General features: G+C 45.4%; 1 pseudogene; it reads left to right on the forward strand.

The window, feature by feature from the left end:
- Nucleotides 1-4,224: 4,224 nt before the first annotated feature.
- Nucleotides 4,225-12,594, forward strand: LOC123397375 (annotated as a pseudogene).
- The last annotated feature ends 5,060 nt before the right edge of the window (nt 12,595-17,654 follow it).

Here is a 17,654-nt window from a genome sequence, read left to right on the forward strand (position 1 = left end):
CCTCCTAAATTGTATTATTATGTACTTTGCTCCACACTTTTTATGTAATATGCATTTTCTCACGCCAACTGTCAATTGAAGCAGCCCTAAAACAACACCACATACTCGTGGTGTTGGCCACGTCATTCGCGCCAGCACTAACAACCAACTAGCACTTTAGTTTATAGTGCTGTGAGAACGACTTATTTTTAGCCTCCTCCTGTGGGCCCCTTCTCAACCCCGCCGCCAGACACTGTTCTCCTGCGAGCCGTGTCGTTCCCCGCCTAGTCATGCCCCCACGCTGCCCATCCGTTCCCAACCCGCTCATCCAAGAGCCTCTCCGGCCGGCGAGCTCTCCCTCGTCACGTTCGACCACTCTCTCCCTCCGCCATCCTGTTCGGTTGCACCGTCCGACCCATCTGCACCGCACCGCAACCCATCACGCGGTCTTTGCAGGCACCCCCTCTCGTGCCCTCCTGACATCCGCCCCCTCTTGATTCGGAAGGTACGAAACTTCCTCTACCATTTGATGAAATGCATTGTACTCCCTCCGGTCCTTTTTACTCCGCATATTAGATTTCGGTCAAGTCAAACTTTACAAAGTTTGATCAAATTTATATTAAAAAATATCAATATCTACAATATCAAATATATACATTATGAAACTACATTTCGTAAAGAATCTAACAATATTGATTTCACATGGCGAATGTTCATAATTTTTTCTATAAATTTGGTCAAAGTAGAGATACTTTGACTTTGGACAAAACTTATATGCAGACTAAAAATGACCGGAGGGAGTATGTTTATTTGCTAATTGATGAAATGCATTATATATATATATGTGTTGCATCGTGTGTTCTTGCGAATTGTCTCACGCTATGCTTCTTTTTGCAGGGAATGTTGAGAGAATTGCCAATGTTTTGGCAAAACGTGGATTCATTTCCGTTTCATCAAATTTCTGGCATTCAATATGTCCATTTTATACCAATGGTCATGTTGATTTTTTCATTAATTTTTTATTCCATGAATGCAGCACAAAATGGAAGAAGGCCCGTGTTATTCCGACACAGCTGCGACGACCCTTACCTTGACAACAATAAATGCGTCTCCATCATGATACAATGTGGCTACAAATATTATATGGTAATCAATCTTAACATTGCCTCCAAAATACTTCCGTTGTCTAGCAAATGAATTCTCAAACACTTAAATTGCTCTATATCTAGTGGTTTTATTACCCAACCTATCGAAGATGCATATAGCCCATTCGTTATGTATGTCTAATGCAATCTGGCGCACAATAAATTGTTGGTCAAAAAGTGGCTAAATCCATTTGGGGCATACATTTAAGCCGCAAGTGGGTCACCCAAACCGTTATATAAATTCGTTGGAGATCTAGTTATTGCAGTTGCCTCCGAACAATCAAATAGGTGCATGTCATGGTTGCACCCTCTAATCATGTAATGTCGATAATGTATGTTGCAAACTGGAGCTTTTGGTCCACCCTATGTCCGTAACTCTCTTTAGAAAAATGAAACTTGAAATTTTATGGAAATTCGTGAGGAAGAAAGTGCATGCTTATTAACCATGTCATAAAATTGTATATCCAAATTCAAAATGCATATGTAGAAGGAAAACATAGGATAAATCATGAGGTGAGTAGTAGCTGCTTAAATCAGACCTTGAATTCATCCCATTTTCTTTACCTTTTTTATTTGAGGTAATAACACCGGTGTTGCTTAAACTTGCCATTACAAAAGCCAGACGCTGCTGGAAATCGAACGAGCGACCCGCCGTAACAAACATACCACCCTAACCACTCTCACAAGGTAAATTTGTTGCTTAATAAGCATCGCTATTCATTATGAACTCTAAAGCGCTCGTCGAATAAAATTGGCTGCAATCTATGTGACCCTTTTCAAATGTGTTTATGCTATTAGGAAATGCATTTCTAGTTTTAGAACGTGTTCATGCTATTAGTAAATGTATTTCTACTTTTTAAAAAGTGTTCACGTGTTTCAATAAAGTTTATGTGTTTGTCAAAAGATATATTTTTGAATAAAGATAACTTCAAGAATATGTATGGAAAAAATAAATAGTAGCCTAGTGTGCCCCCAGGACTATATATCCTCAAATGAACAGTTTTTAAATTATACATACATTTTTATAATTAGAAAATCATTTTACTTACATGATTGTCCAACTGACAAGTAAATATTTTAAAAAATTACATTAACACGTTTTAAAAATATATATTTTTGTCTACATATTATTTACAACACCATAACATTTTAACTTTATTTTTCATACTATTGCAATAATTTACATAATTTTTCCAATTTTTTTATAAAAAATCTCACACGTGAAAGGGCCACGTAAAAAGGAAAAAAATTAAAATTATTAAATAACTGAATATTATTTAAATACATGAAAATTATATTAAAATTTGAAATATTAAACCTTTAAGTAAAATATTTTATTTAATATGTCATTGCTTTGAATAAATACGAAAAATATTTAGTAATTCTTTAATAATATCTTAGTTATGTGGATATTTCGTACTACATGAACATTTATTTATTATTGTGATTATAATTTACGTATTTTTTTATAATTTCTAAATCAGGAAAAACAACTAACACATGGAAAAATGGGCAGCAGTGAATGCAATATGTTTAGTTCATGGGCGCGGGAGGGCATATATAAAGTGATGATGCATAATGTACATCAAACTTACCTGGTGACTCCATAATTCAGTTTGACTGCAAGCATGGAACTCGCACCGCGCGAGGTTGGCTGTTCTATTTCCATCTGTGCCCTTTTTTTGTTTAATTTTTGTTGTGCAATGACAGGTGGAACCTGATGGTTATTGAGTCAAAATACTATGCAAGCCAGTGTGTCCGGTATTGCAAGTGGGGCTCACACCACGCTAGCGTGTCTACTCAAACACACATATGTATTTGTACATGATTTGAATTATACTGTCAAGTTGTAGAATCAGTTCGGTGTATTTTTCAAGTTCAGAAACCAAAGTTCGATGTACTTACTTACCTCATCAGGGCGTTCGGATGAGAGCTGCTACACTTACGACACAATCAATCAGACTGATCTAGTGTTGTGGGCTACAACATATGGAAGCAGGCCGATCTCTTGTCATATCGAAATCGGATGGAAAACCACGGTAATTCCATACATTCGGATCTATTCCTAAAAAAAGTCCATTCACCAAATATCAAAGTCCTAAATAGATAAGTAGAATAATTTGAACCGGGGCACAGGTCGGACTGGTAGCAAAACAGAAGCAAAAAATAATAACTTAAAAAGCGTTTCCAGAGTGTTCAGGCAGCTCAAGACCAACAAAGGTTACATCTACTGCTGCTACTACAAACGCTACTCTTAATTCAATCATCAACAAGAAGAAGAACAACATCACCCTGCAAAAAATGAAAAACAACATCATCATCAACAAATTGCTACTATTATATTAATTCAATCTAATATTGAGCAACCCAACCCAAGCCGCAGCAAGCCCATCCGCACCAACAACAATAGCCTCCCCCAAATGCCTCCATTGCGCAATGGAGTCAATCAACACCAATAATCATCATTCTCCTCGATACAATGCGTGTTGATATGCTCCAGCTCACCAAGATAAAAGTCCCCAGCATCTGACAATGCAAGCCAACACATTGACGAATCAGAGTGTACGTGTATATTCAAATGCGAGGTTGGAAACGGTGTGTTCTCACCTTGCTGACTTTATATATTCAAATCACCAGGCCAATCGGCGATGATTCCTTCTCCTGTATGTTACCACCAACACCAGATCACATTGTTTCCAGAAAACAAAACGAGGTAAACAAAGGAAAGGGAAAATACCGGTAAATTAAGTAAATCGTCCTCCAACAGCTTGCAGCAATTAAGTAATACGGCAACAACCCCAAATAAAGAATTAAGACAAAGCCACACGCACAATCAAGGCCAAAAAGTATGTGCGTGTTAACGCACACTCCGATATAGTAATATCACTTGCAGTAGTTAACTGGCACTCTTGAAATTTCTCTTCTGAAAGAATATAAGATAGATGCAATTGTAGCGTGAGCATGCAGGGGAGACCAGGACCTTCTCTAACATCTCCATAAATAACTTTTCTGCGGAGATAAACCCACCACACACTGATATAACCCGGGTTAGCTAATGTTCTGTTTGCATACACGTAGCATGAGTAGTTAACATCCTAACATGCCAGGAGCATCAACAGCCCTGGTAGTTTTCATAGTATGCATCACCTTTCCAGCAGTGGCAACAGCGGCTGGAGCCTCTTCCGAGCGCTCCGTGTCATTGCCCGGCTGCCCTGACAAGTGCGGCGACGTGCCCATCCCATACCCCTTCGGCATTGGGGGGCACTGCGCTGCGACCAGCCTGAACAGCTACTTCAACCTCACCTGCGACGGCACGATACCCACCTCGCCCAATGGTTGGAGATCACGAGGCAATAGTTGAGACTGCCAGCATCTCACTAGAGCATGGTGAGATGCGTGTGCTCAGCCCCGTCAACCACATCTGCTTCACGTCAAACAGCACATCCACCAAGTTGGCCGATGGGTACGATCTGCAGCGCACACCCTTCCTCTCGTCACCATCGCGCAACCGCTTCACTGTCTGTTGGATACAGGACCGACTCGACGAGTACTTTCCGTTGAGACGATCTCGTACGCCGCAGCCACAAAGAGCAAGCAAGCACTCAAGCTGGTGGATGGATAGCCTAGCTAGCTTGGATCAAGTCGTCGGAATACCAAGCAAGCACTCAAGCTGGTGGATGGATAGTCTAGCTAGTCGGATCGAGTCGCCGTAATACACGAGGCAGAAAAACACACTTGACGCGAGTTGATTGCAAACAGGGACGTGTCGTTCCTGTGAATTGGTATTGCTTTGATCTGAGATACAATACACAGGGGTCACATAGGTATATATATTAGCAAACTAGCCTAATACTAAATCTAGTCGGTGACTGTTTCCAGTCCGAGCCGGACATGGAACCATACATCATGGATTATGCCAACAATCACCCCCCTAAACATGATGTCCTCACTTTACAGCTTGGACGCCTATCCTTCTCCGCATCTCCGTGAATTTCTGTCGTCCCAAAGACTTGGTGAGGATATCTGCAAGCTGGTCGTCGGTGCAGACATAGTTGACTTCAATCTTGCCTTCTTCCACGCACTGTCGTATGTAGTGATATCTTATATCGATGTGCTTGGTCCTGTCATGATGCACTGGATTCTTACACATGGCAATCACGGACTTGTTGTCAACATTGAGCACCACTCTTTCTGGTTCTTTATCTGTGAGGTCACCGAGTAGCCTTTCTAGCCGCACACCTTGACCCGCTGCGGTTGCAGCTGCTATATACTCTGCTTCGCAGGACGATAATGCGACCACCTTCTGCTTTTGTGATAGCCAAGTTACTATGCTCCTGCCCAAGAAATATGCCAGACCCGAGGTACTTTTACGGTCATCCACATCTCCTGCCAGGTCGCTATCACTGTAGCCAAGTAGCTCCACCATCTCCTTCTTTTTCTCTCTCAAATAGACACAACCGAAGTATGTTGTCCCTTTGATGTACCTGAGTATATGTTTGACAGCTGCCCAATGTTCAGTCGTGGGTGCTTCCATGAAGCGACTCACTATGCCAACGGAATAGGCCAAGTCCGGTCGTGTATTCACAAGATACCTTAGGCTTCCGACCACACTTCTATAATCCGTTGCATCAACCGGAGGGGCTTCACTCCTTTTGCTAAGTTTAAGCCGAGGCTCCATTGGAGCATAAGTTGGTTTGCAATCCTCCATGCTACAACTTTCAAGTATCTTCTTTGCATATGCCTCTTGACATATTGTGATCCCGTTCGGCTTTTGTTGTACCTCGATCCCGAGGTAGTATGTCAAGAGCCCTAGATCACTCATCTTGAATAGCTCCTTCATTTGTAGCTTGAATCTTGCAATCTCCTCTTCGTCTGCTCCAGTTATCAAGAGATCATCAACATAGATGCCCACTAAGAGACGATCCTTGCCTTTACCTCGCTTGTACATAGCATGTTCGAGTGGACTTTTCTCAAAACCAAGAGAAATCAATGTACGGTCAAGCTTGATGTTCCATGCCCGAGGAGCTTGATGTAGCCCGTACAATGCCTTGTGTAGCTTCAACACCTTGTGTTCTTCTCCTTCTTTGATGTACCCTGGTGGTTGCTTCACGTATACTTCTTCTTCCAACTCCCCGTTCAAAAATGCGGATTTACATCCATGTGATGTAGCCTCCAAGATTCTTGAGCCGCGAGAGCTATAACTAGCCTCACCGATTCCATCCTTGTGACTGGAGCGAACACTTCCTCGAAGTCCACACCTTGCTCTTGCACGAATCCTTTAGCTACGAGCCGAGCTTTATGCTTGACCAAGTTTCCTTCGGCATCCTTCTTGACTTTGTACACCCACTTGAGCCCTATGGATTTGTGACCATTGGGAAGATCAGCGAGCTCCCATACTTTGTTGTCTCGTATTGATCCCAACTCTTCATCCATAGCACGACGCCAACACTCCTCAGTATTTGCTTCTTCAAATTTCGTCGGTTCCTCGACGCTAAGCAAACATTGTCGTCCTCTTCTTATAACTTTGACAGGATTAATAGTACGAAGTGCTTCCTCCGGATATAAATCTACCACTGGTTGAAGACGAACTGGTGTCGGCGGACGTTCCCTTGTCTCATGTTCTGTCGAAGACGAGGAATTTTCATCTTGTGGAGTTGCCAAACTCCTGTTTTCTGGCGATCCAGGTTCTCCAGAATTCATTGCACGTACATGTGAACCTTCAAGTCCACGTGCATGCCTTCCTGTCTCATAGCTAGCTTGAGCTGGAGCCATATTCTGGCCATGTCCAGGCTGTGGACTTCCAGGCGCAGCTCCCAGGCTGCTCCCCTGTGGTACGCAGTCACTTGGTCGAGCGCTTCGATCATTGCTTGGTGTGTGGCACGAGCTATCGCATGCCTCGTCTGCCGCGTCCTGCTGCGTGCCTTCGCGCGCCTCTATCCCTGCTTTATCTGACGCGTTCGGTTGTGCTCCGTTGTCCAGAGAATCACTCGGCGTCGTTGTAGTCTCCGGTTGATTATCGGCATGCTCGTATTCGTTGTAAACAACGTGAAAGATTTCATCAGAGATCGGGTATACTGGCTCGGTAGAGTTCCAATTCCATGACCTTGCTTCTTTAAAGACCACGTCACGCGTCACAACCACCTTATTGGTAGAGGGGTTGCATGCACGGTACGCCTTCGAGCCTGCTTCATAGCCAACCAATATCATTGGAGTACTCCGATCCGCCAACTTACTTGTATGCCCGGCCACCGTCTTCACATGCGCCACACACCCGAAAGTACGAAGATGATCAACCGCGGGCTTATGTCCCTACCATGCTTCGTACGGCGTCATCCCAACCACACTCTTGGTTGGAGCCCGGTTCAGCAAATAAACGGCCGTATTGACCGCCTCACCCCAAAACTTGCCCGGGATCCCTTTGCTCTTCATCATGCTTCGTGCCATCGCCACCACGGTTTGATTCCTCCGTTCTACAACACCGTTTTGTTGCGGTGAATATGGCGCCGTAAGATACCGCTTGATCCCATGTGCTTTGCAAAATTCTGTGAATTCACGAGACTTGAACTCACCCCCCCGATCGGTACGGAGGGCCTTCATCTTGGCTTCGGATTCTACCTCGGCCGCCATCTTTACTTTCCTGAAGGCTTGCAAAGCTTGGTCCTTCGTCTTCAGCAACACAATCCACATGTATCTGTTGAAGTCCTCGACGATGAGTAAGAAGTATTTGTTCCCAGCTGGGGTAGCCGGTGTAATGGGTCCGCACAAGTCTCCATGGACCAACTCAAGAGCTTTACTTGCTCTAAAGTTTCCCTCTCTCGGGAACGAGGCCCGCCTTTGTTTCCCAACAAGGCAACCGTGGCACACTTGCTCAACATGATCAATGCACGGTAGGCCACGTACCATCTCCTTTTGCCCAAGTTGCCGAAGAGCCTGGAAATTTAGATGACCGTAGCGCGCGTGCCACTTCCATGCCGAGTCCTCCATGCTTGACAAGAGACATACTGGATCCACACGATCCAAGTTGAGGACGTAGAGTCTGTTTGGCGACCTCTGCACCTTCATGATCAGCATCCTCTGACGGTCATACCCCCATAGATAGCCATCTTCGAGCACAATCTTGCAACCACGCTCCTCGAGCTGGCCAAGACTTATGATGTTGCTCTTTAGCTTGGGAATATAGTACACATCTGTGAGTACCTTGTGACCGCCATTCTTCAGCTCAAACAGGACAGTACCTCGCCCTGTGATGTCAACGGTCCGCCCGTCACCGAACCGAACCGTGCCTCCAACCGAGAGATTTAGCTCAGAAAACTGGTCCTTGTCACCGGTCATGTGGTTGCTTGCTCCCGTGTCGAGGTACCACACGTGCCTTGCCGTGTTCAACCTCTTCTTGTCATGAAGGTAAACCTTCTCTTCGTCGAGCGTGACAACCTCGGTAGCCGGTGCCTTCGGAGCTGGACCATCCTCTTCCATAAGCTCGCATACTTCGACCATGAGCATCATATCGCTATCATCGCCTCCCTTGGCCATGAGAGCTTTTTCCTTCGGTGGACTCTTGCAATCAGACTTGAAGTGACCAAGGATTCCACAATTGTGACACCTTACTTTTTTTATGTCAAATTTTCTCCTTGGTTTTCTAGCCTTTTCTTCCTGTCCAGCGAGGTCCTTTTTCGCCGGGCTTTGCTTCTCCTTTGCTTTACTACGGCTTGTGGATCCACCTTGCTTTCCTTTCGACAGGGCCATCCATTGCGCCATTGTAAGCATGAGATGCTCACTCTCCTTTGAATCGTCGAAGCTGAGACGAATTCTCTCGTCGTGGGCCTTGAACCTTTCGACGAGATCCTCGACCGTGAGAGTGTTCAGGTCAAGACATTGCTCGATCGACGTGACGATTTGGATGTCGCGTGCCGGCGCGGCGCGCAAAAATCGTCGGACGATCGCAACTTCTTCTAGAGTTGAACCATAGCCGCGTATGCCGTTGACGAGGGTCTTGAGACGGGAGGCAAACTGATCAACCGTCTCGCTTTCCTGCATCTTCAGGCACTTCTAGCTTCTCATCAGGGACTGAAGATGTGCTCCCTTGACACGGTCATGACCCTGGTGCAGGATCTTGATGGTCTCCCATGCCTCCTTCGCCGATTTCTTTCCGACGAGGTGTTGCAGCACATCCTTCGGCATGGCGGAGTAGATCGCCGTTAACGCCTGACGATCCGTCCGGTACTTCGCCGCACCCTTCGCGTACTCGGCGCCGCCGGGGTCGACAGCTTCCCAGAACTCCGCTCCCTCCATCGCGACCTCCATGTTCATCGCCCATAGTGCGTAGTCCTCTCGATCCAGCCGGGGGAACTGCGACACCCCCATCATCGGCATCGGTGCTCCCGCTCCTGCCACAACGATCTGCTTGCCCGGGTTCGACATGATCTTTTGATTGCTTTCCGAAAATCACGTCAATAACCAAGCTCTAGATACCAATTGTTCGATACAGGACCGACTCGACGAGTACTTTCCGTTGAGACGATCTCGTACGCCGCAGCCACAAAGAGCAAGCAAGCACTCAAGCTGGTGGATGGATAGCCTAGCTAGCTTGGATCAAGTCGTCGGAATACCAAGCAAGCACTCAAGCTGGTGGATGGATAGTCTAGCTAGTCGGATCGAGTCGCCGTAATACACGAGGCAGAAAAACACACTTGACGCGAGTTGATTGCAAACAGGGACGTGTCCTGTGAATTGGTATTGCTTTGATCTGAGATACAATACACAGGGGTTACATAGGTATATATATTAGCAAACTAGCCTAATACTAAATCTAGTCGGTGACTGTTTCCAGTCCGAGCCGGACATGGAACCATACATCATGGATTATGCCAACACTGTCATCGGCTGCAACACCCTGGGACTCATCACTGGCTACAAGGACACCGCCAGGAAGTACGTGGCTGGCAGCCGCTGGCTGCTACTCCTATTGTGATGGTGTCAACAACACGTCCGACGGCGCGCCATGTGCTGGGATGGGTTGCTGTGAGGCTGCCATTCCAGCCAACCTCACCACCTTCGGGGTCGTGTTTCAGATGAACCAGAGCAAGGTATGGGGCTTCAACCCGTGCTTCTACGCCATGGTGGCTGAAGTTGGGTGGTACGATTTCAGGCAGCAGGACCTCGTTGTCGTTGGTAGCCTTGGGTTTATCAATGATCGGGCCCAGAGGGGTGCCCCCATCGTCGCTGACTGGGCCATTAAGAATGGCTCTTGCCCGGAGGAGGGGAAGGACGCACCTAATGACTATGCCTGCATCAGTGCAAACAGCTACTGCATGGCCGCGAACAATGGTCCAGGCCAGGGTACCTCTGCCAGTGCTCCAAAGGATATGAGGGCAATCCTTATCTTCTGAATGGCTGTCAAGGTTCAATATTTACTCAGATATAACTTGTGTAGATTTCCAGGGATATCACTCACAAAACTGATGGATCTCTAAACAATATTCAGTGTTACATAAACTAAATACACTTCCAAGAAGCATCTGTATGGACACTCGCCAGTAGGTTGGTTGCAAATTTCACCTTGCAGCAACTCCAACTGTTGGTTTCAACAGAAGTCTTCCAACCCTTTTGGGTATAATCATATTTGGTTTCCAGCACACCTCAGTGTAGTACTGGGAAAAAAAGTTTGACATTTTTTCGGGTGTAAATTACTAACACGTGGTGCAATATTACTTTGATTTTTTTTTATGGAAAGCCAAGCCATACAGCGTCACAAAGTGAATTCATTACTTGAATCTGTTACTGTTTAAACCATTCTTAATGAAAGTAATATATTATTTTTTGTTTAATTTGATGCTTCTAAGTGCTTTCATTAATATATTCAGACACAGATGAGTGTGCATTGCGTAAGCAAGACCCCAAGTATGAAGATTTGTATCCGTGCAGAAAAGGGGTTTGCCACAACATACCAGGAAGCTACTTATGCAAATGCAAGCCAGGAAAAAGATCTGATGGCACAAATTTTGGATGCCGATCATTGCATTCTCCAGCTGACAAAATGATTATTGGTAAGCACAATTTATGTAAACCACTTATCTCTGTTCATGCTTTGACCTCCATTTAGATGTGTATTGCCATAACAAACATCCTGTAATAGTATTAAAAAATACAAACTCTGAAAACTTTTTACAAGCTAGAGCCAAAAGAAAAATAGAAGTCCAAATTCTAATAAAAATTTACTAGTACCAGTTTCATGTTTGTAGGCCTCAGTGTTTCTGCAACAGTGGCGATGGCCTTAATATGCATGCTGCTCATGCAATTTCAAAGAAAAAGGCACAGGATGGAGAAAGATGAGTATTTCAAACAAAATGGAGGTCTCAAGTTATATGATGAGATGAGGTCAAGGCAGGTCGACACAATCCGCATACTTACAGAAAAAGAGATAAAGAGGGCCACTGACAACTACAATGAAGATCGAGTTATTGGATGTGGTGGTCATGGTATGGTCTACAGAGGAACTTTGGATGATCAAAAAGAGGTTGCCATAAAGAAGTCCAAAGCAGTCAACGATGATTGGAGAGAAGAATTTGTCAATGAGATTATAATCTTGTCACAAATCAATCATCGAAACATTGTGAGGTTACTTGGCTGTTGTCTGGATGTACATGTCCCAATGTTGGTCTACGAGTTTGTCTCCCATGGTACTCTATCCCAGTTCCTTCACGGGGCTGATCCTAGATCGCCAATCCCATTTGGTCTTCGCCTGAAGATTGCTACACAGTCAGCGGAAGCTCTAGCTTACTTACATTTGTCAACATCTCGCACAATCCTACATGGGGATGTCAAGTCTGCCAACATTCTCTTGGATGATCAGCTGGACGCAAAGGTTGCTGATTTCGGAGCATCAGCACTTAAGTCCATGGATGAAAGTGAGTTCATCGTGTTTGTCCATGGAACCCTTGGCTACCTTGACCCTGAGAGCTTTATCAGCCGCCGCCTCACCGACAAAAGTGATGTATACAGTTTTGGGGTGGTTCTTTTGGAGTTGATGACACGGAAGAGAGCTATATATACTGACAGCTTCAATGGAAAGGAATCATTGTCATATAGTTTTCCCTTGATGTTTCATCAGAAGACGCACCACATTATGCTGGACTCTGAAATTACAGATGATGCAGGCATGGCGGTCCTTGAGAACATTGCTGAACTTGCAGTTCACTGCCTTAGCCAGAGGGGAGATGACAGGCCAACAATGAAGGAAGTTGCAGAGAGCCTACAGATGATGAGGAGAATCCAATTGCATGCCACTAGGGCTGATGAAAAGAGCCGTTATGCACATAACGATGGAGGGTCATCTTCGGTTGTTGTCCCTTCCAACGAGACAACACACGGGACCGTCGATATGGCTGAACTGGTGGAAGATCTTGCAAGATGATGTTTGTACTTTTGTATGCACAGCTAATTCTTTTGTTTGTGGTGTGCGGCACTAAATATTTATAAAACCCACCCATTGTTGTAATAAGCTAGACAGTTTACAGAGCAATAATCCTAACATTTTGATCGTGGGTACCCAGCTCTTGTTTTAGCCATTTTATTTTGCTCCCTGTTGCCATGAGAGCTGTTCCCCTTGTGAATCTGAAGATGTAGTATTCAGCTATGCGACACAAGACTGATTTTAATGAGTTCTCAGTACTGAAATCGAAGTTTACCTGTGCTGGGTCTGGACTCTGGGATGGATCTCACCTTCTCTCCGCGCCGTGGATCCAATCGTGGGCCGGCGACCAGCCGCCGCCGCGCAGAGATGAACCGGTCCGAATTGACCAGCACCGCTCGCCCCGCCGCGATGAACCGGTCCCTTTCGGTCAGGGCTGCCGCTGTACGCGCGACGGAAGTCCGCAGCGGCCGCTCTCTGAAGCCTCCCTCCGCGACGGAAGCCCGCGGTAATGCGCGCTCGAATCATCCCGCCGTCGCTGCGAAGCTTCATGCTTCCCCGCCAGCCTCCGCCGACGGCCGGAACTGACGCTCACTTGGATTTTTTTTTGTTAGTGCCTCCAAACCGTATTCTTTCCTCCAAACCGTATTACGTTAGTGCCGTGTGTCAAGTACAGTAGGTTTTAAAAGTTTAAAACCGTTTATCACCGGTTTTGCATGTGTATTTTACCCGCGACTTGAAATATATACTCTAGGATCTATAGTGAACGACTTACACATACTATTTAGGACCGACGGTGAACGTCGGTAAATTTTTAAAACCTACTTAACACATTTGAAATGCGTTTAGGACCTTCAATGTATTCTACTCTTTTATATACTTCCTGTAAGATTTGTCCTTTAAGTCAAGCTTTATAAAATTTGAAAAAGTTTATATCCATCATACCAAATGAATATTATTATATGCATTATGAATATTATTATATATCTTTAGTATCATTACTGCTGATAAAACTTTCTAATATAATTTTGGTCAACCTTCATGAAGTGTGATTGTAGACAAATCTTACATGCAACGTAGAAGAAAAAGAAAGGGAATACTTTTTAAAAACAGATACTCGGTAAGACCACTGATAGCGAGTAAATGTTATACTTCTTTCGTCCGAAATTACTTGTCGTAGAAATGAATATATCTAGAACTAAAATATATGTACATACATTCATTTTTCGGATAAATATTTCCGGACGAAGGAAGTATTCATAGATTTTTTTTTTTTACCGAATATGCTACTCTACAGGTAATTAGCTTACATGGGCAGATTATGGAAGTACACGTGTTTACCTTCACAAAGACCCATTGAATTGGACGAGGCTTGCGACCCCATGATGCATGAGGTTAGCAAAATCAAAATTCAAAAGAATTGGACGAGGCTTGCTTGCTCCCTCGACCGTGCTCCCTGCCTTTCAATTTCTATCCGACGGCTGCCCCAGTTTCCTTCCCCTATATCTCTTATTTCCAAGGAAAAAGGGATCGTATTTTCTCGCCGCCGTTACTTCACTCCCCTACTTGTCAGCTCCCTTTGTGTTTTCCTTGCAAACATTTTCGGTTGATGGGCAAGTGGGATGCAAGTGTACAGCAGCTATATCAACGGTGATGCTCAGCTCACGGCATGCCTGCGCCCCTAAACGACAGGCCCAAAGAAGAAGAAGCCTGAGAGGTCATAAGACAACATCGCATCGCATCTCATCTCATCTCATAAGACAGCGACGGCGATTCCATGGTGGATCGAGAGTGCCATTGCCGGCGACGTACTTACGTTCTTCACAAGGTCGGCCTGCCGGCATCAAGGCAAGTAGGTAATGTCGAAAGCGAGAAGGTCGAGAGCTGTGCCGCTACTCACAGGGTATGAGCACGACGCGTTAAAGCATCTCTAGCACGCCCCGTATAACATCGACCTGCAAAACACGTTTACAGTTCGCGGAAAAACGATTTTGCGGTTGCGGGTTGACGCGGGCGTGGGTAGAGTCAGACCAATAAAATAAACCCGTAAAAGGAAATATTCTCTGAATATACCGATTTTAGCTTTTTTTTTCTTCTCGTCGTCCTCTTCCTGATCTTAATCTGAAATCGGCACATACTCTAGGACAGGGCGGCCACCGACGAACGGACGGACAAGGAAGACGCGGGGCGGTCGTCGACGGACAGGCGACCGTCGGCGGACGTGCGGCTAGGGCGGGGCAGACGGCGGCTGGACTGTTGAAAATATGTCCTAGAAGCAATAATAAAATGGTTATTATTATATTTCCTTGTTCATGATAATTATCTATTGTTCATGCTATAATTGTATTAACCGGAAACCGTAATACATGTGTGAATATATAGACCGCAACATGTCCCTAGTGAGCCTCTAGTTGACTAGCTCGTTGATCAATAGATGGTCATGGTTTCCTGACCATGGACATTGGATGTCGTTGATAACGTGATAACATCATTAGGAGAATGATGTGATGGACGAGGCCCAATCCTAAACATGCACAAGATCGTGTAGTTCATCTGCTAGAGCTTTTATAATGTCAAGTATCATTTCGTTAGACCATGAGATTGTGCAACTTCCAGATACCGTAGGAATGCTTTGGTGTATCAAACGTCACAACGTAACCGGATGATTATAAAGGTGCACTATAGGTATCTCTGAAAGTGTATGTTGGGTTGGTTCGAATCGAGACTGGGATTTGTCACTCCGTGTGACGGAGAGGTGTCTTTGGGCTCACTCGGTAATACATCATCATAATGAGCTCAGTGTGACTAAGGAGTTAGCCACGAAATCATGTGTTACGGAACGAGTAAAGAGACTTGCCGGTAACGAGATTGAACAAGGTATAGGGATACCGAAGATCGAATCTAGGGCAAGTATCATACCGATAGACAAAGGGAATTGTATATGGGATTGAGTGAATCCTTGACATCGTGGTTCATCCGATGAGATCTTCATGGAATATGTGGGAGCCAATATGGGTATCCAGACCCGCTGTCGGTTATTGGCTGGAGAGGTGTCGCGGTCATGTCTGCATGGTTCTCGAACCCGTAGGTTCTACGCACTTAAGTTTCGGTGATGCTAGAGTTGTAATGGGAATTGTATATGTGGTTACCGAAGGTTGTTCGGAGTCCCGGATGAGATCCTGGACGTCAAGAGGAGTTCCGGAATAGTCCGGAGGTGAAGATTTATATATGAAAAGTCCATTTTCGGTCATCGGGAAGGTTTTAGGGTTTATCGGTATTGTACCGGGACCACCGAAATGGTACCGGGGGTCCACCTATTCCGCAGGGCCACATGGGACGGAGGTGGGAGGAAACCAGCCCCCTGGTGAGCTGGTGCAAGCCACCATAGGGGGCCCAAGGCGCCTAGGGCAAAACCCTAGGGCGTGGGGCTGCCTCCCTCCAACTTGGGAGGCAAGCCACCCCTAGGGTTGTCGCCGCCCCTCTCCTAGGGTTCCCTAGGGTGTCCGACCCCCTCTCCCCTCCCTCCTATAAATAATGGAGGGTTCAGAGGGCTAAGCACACCCCTTAACCTCTCCCCTTGACGCAGCCCTACCTCTCCACTTCTCCTCCTCCACGGTGCTTGGCGAAGCCGTGCCGGAGAACCACAAGCTCCACCACCACCACACCGCCGTGCCACCGGAGCTCTCCCTCAACTTCTCCTTCACCCTTGCTGGATCAAGAAGGAGGAGACGTCCTCGGGCTGTAGGTGTGTTGAATGCGGAGGCATCGTTCGTTCGGTGCTTGGGCCGGATCGTCGCGATTACGACTCCATCGGTCGCGTTCATAGTAACGCTTCCGCTTAGCGATTTCAACGGTATGAAGATGCTATCTCTCTCTCGTTGCTAGCATCTCCTAGATTGATCTTGGTGACACGTAGGAATTTTTTTGAATTATTACTACGTTCCTCAGCAGTGGCATCATGAGCTAGGTGTATGCATAGATTCTATGCACGAGTAGAACACAAGTAACTCGTGGGTGGTGATTTGGTCAATTTGCTTACCGTTACTAGTCTTGTCTTGATTCGGCGGCATTGTGGGATGAAGCGTCCCGGACCGACTTTACACGTACTCTTACGTGAGACTGGTTCCACCGCCTGACATGCACTTGTTGCATAAGGTGGCTAGCGGGTGTCTGTCTCTCCCACTTTAGTGGAATCGGATTCGATGAAGAGGGTCCTTATGAAGGGTAAATAGCAATTTGCATATCATCGTTGTGGATGTGACGTAGGTAAGAAACATTCTAGCTAGAAACCCATAGCAGCCACGTAAAACTTGCAACAACAATTAGAGGACGTATAACTTGTTTTTGCAGGGTATGCTATATGATGTGATATGGCCAAAAGGATGTGATGAAATATATGTGATGTATGAGATTGATAATGTTCTTGTAATAGGACTCACGACTTGCATGTCAATGAGTATGACAACCGGCAGGAGCCAAATGAGTTGTCTTAATTTATTATATGACCTGTGTGTCAATCAAAACGCCATGTGATTACTTTACTTCATTGCTAATCATTAGCCATAGTAGTAGAAGTAATAGTTGGCAAGACGACTTCATGAAGACACAATGATGGAGATCATGGTGTCATGCCGGTGACAATGGTGATCATGTCGCGCCCTGAAGATGGAGATCAAAGGCGCAAGATGATATTGACCATATCATGTCACTATATGATTTGCATGTCATGTTTATCATGTTTCTACATCTTATTTGCTTAGAATGACGGTAGTAAATAATATGATCCCTCACGAAAAATTCAAGAAATGTGTTCCCCTAAGTGTGCACCGTTGCGAAGGATTGTTGTTTCGAAGCACCACGTGATGATCCGGTGTGATAGATTCTAACGTTCGCATACAACGGGTGTAAGCCAGATTTACACACGCAAAACACTTAGGTTGACTTGACGAGCCTAGCATGTACAGACATGGCCTCGGAACACGACAGACCGAAAGGTTGAACATGAGTCGTATGGTGGATACGATCAACATGGATATGTTCACCATTGATGACTAGTATGTCTCACGTGATGATCGGACACGGCCTAGTCGACATGGATCATGTATCACTTAGATGACTAGAGG

This window comes from Hordeum vulgare, chromosome 5H (assembly GCF_904849725.1).
Source record: "Hordeum vulgare subsp. vulgare chromosome 5H, MorexV3_pseudomolecules_assembly, whole genome shotgun sequence".
Classification (NCBI taxonomy): Eukaryota; Viridiplantae; Streptophyta; class Magnoliopsida; order Poales; family Poaceae; genus Hordeum; species Hordeum vulgare.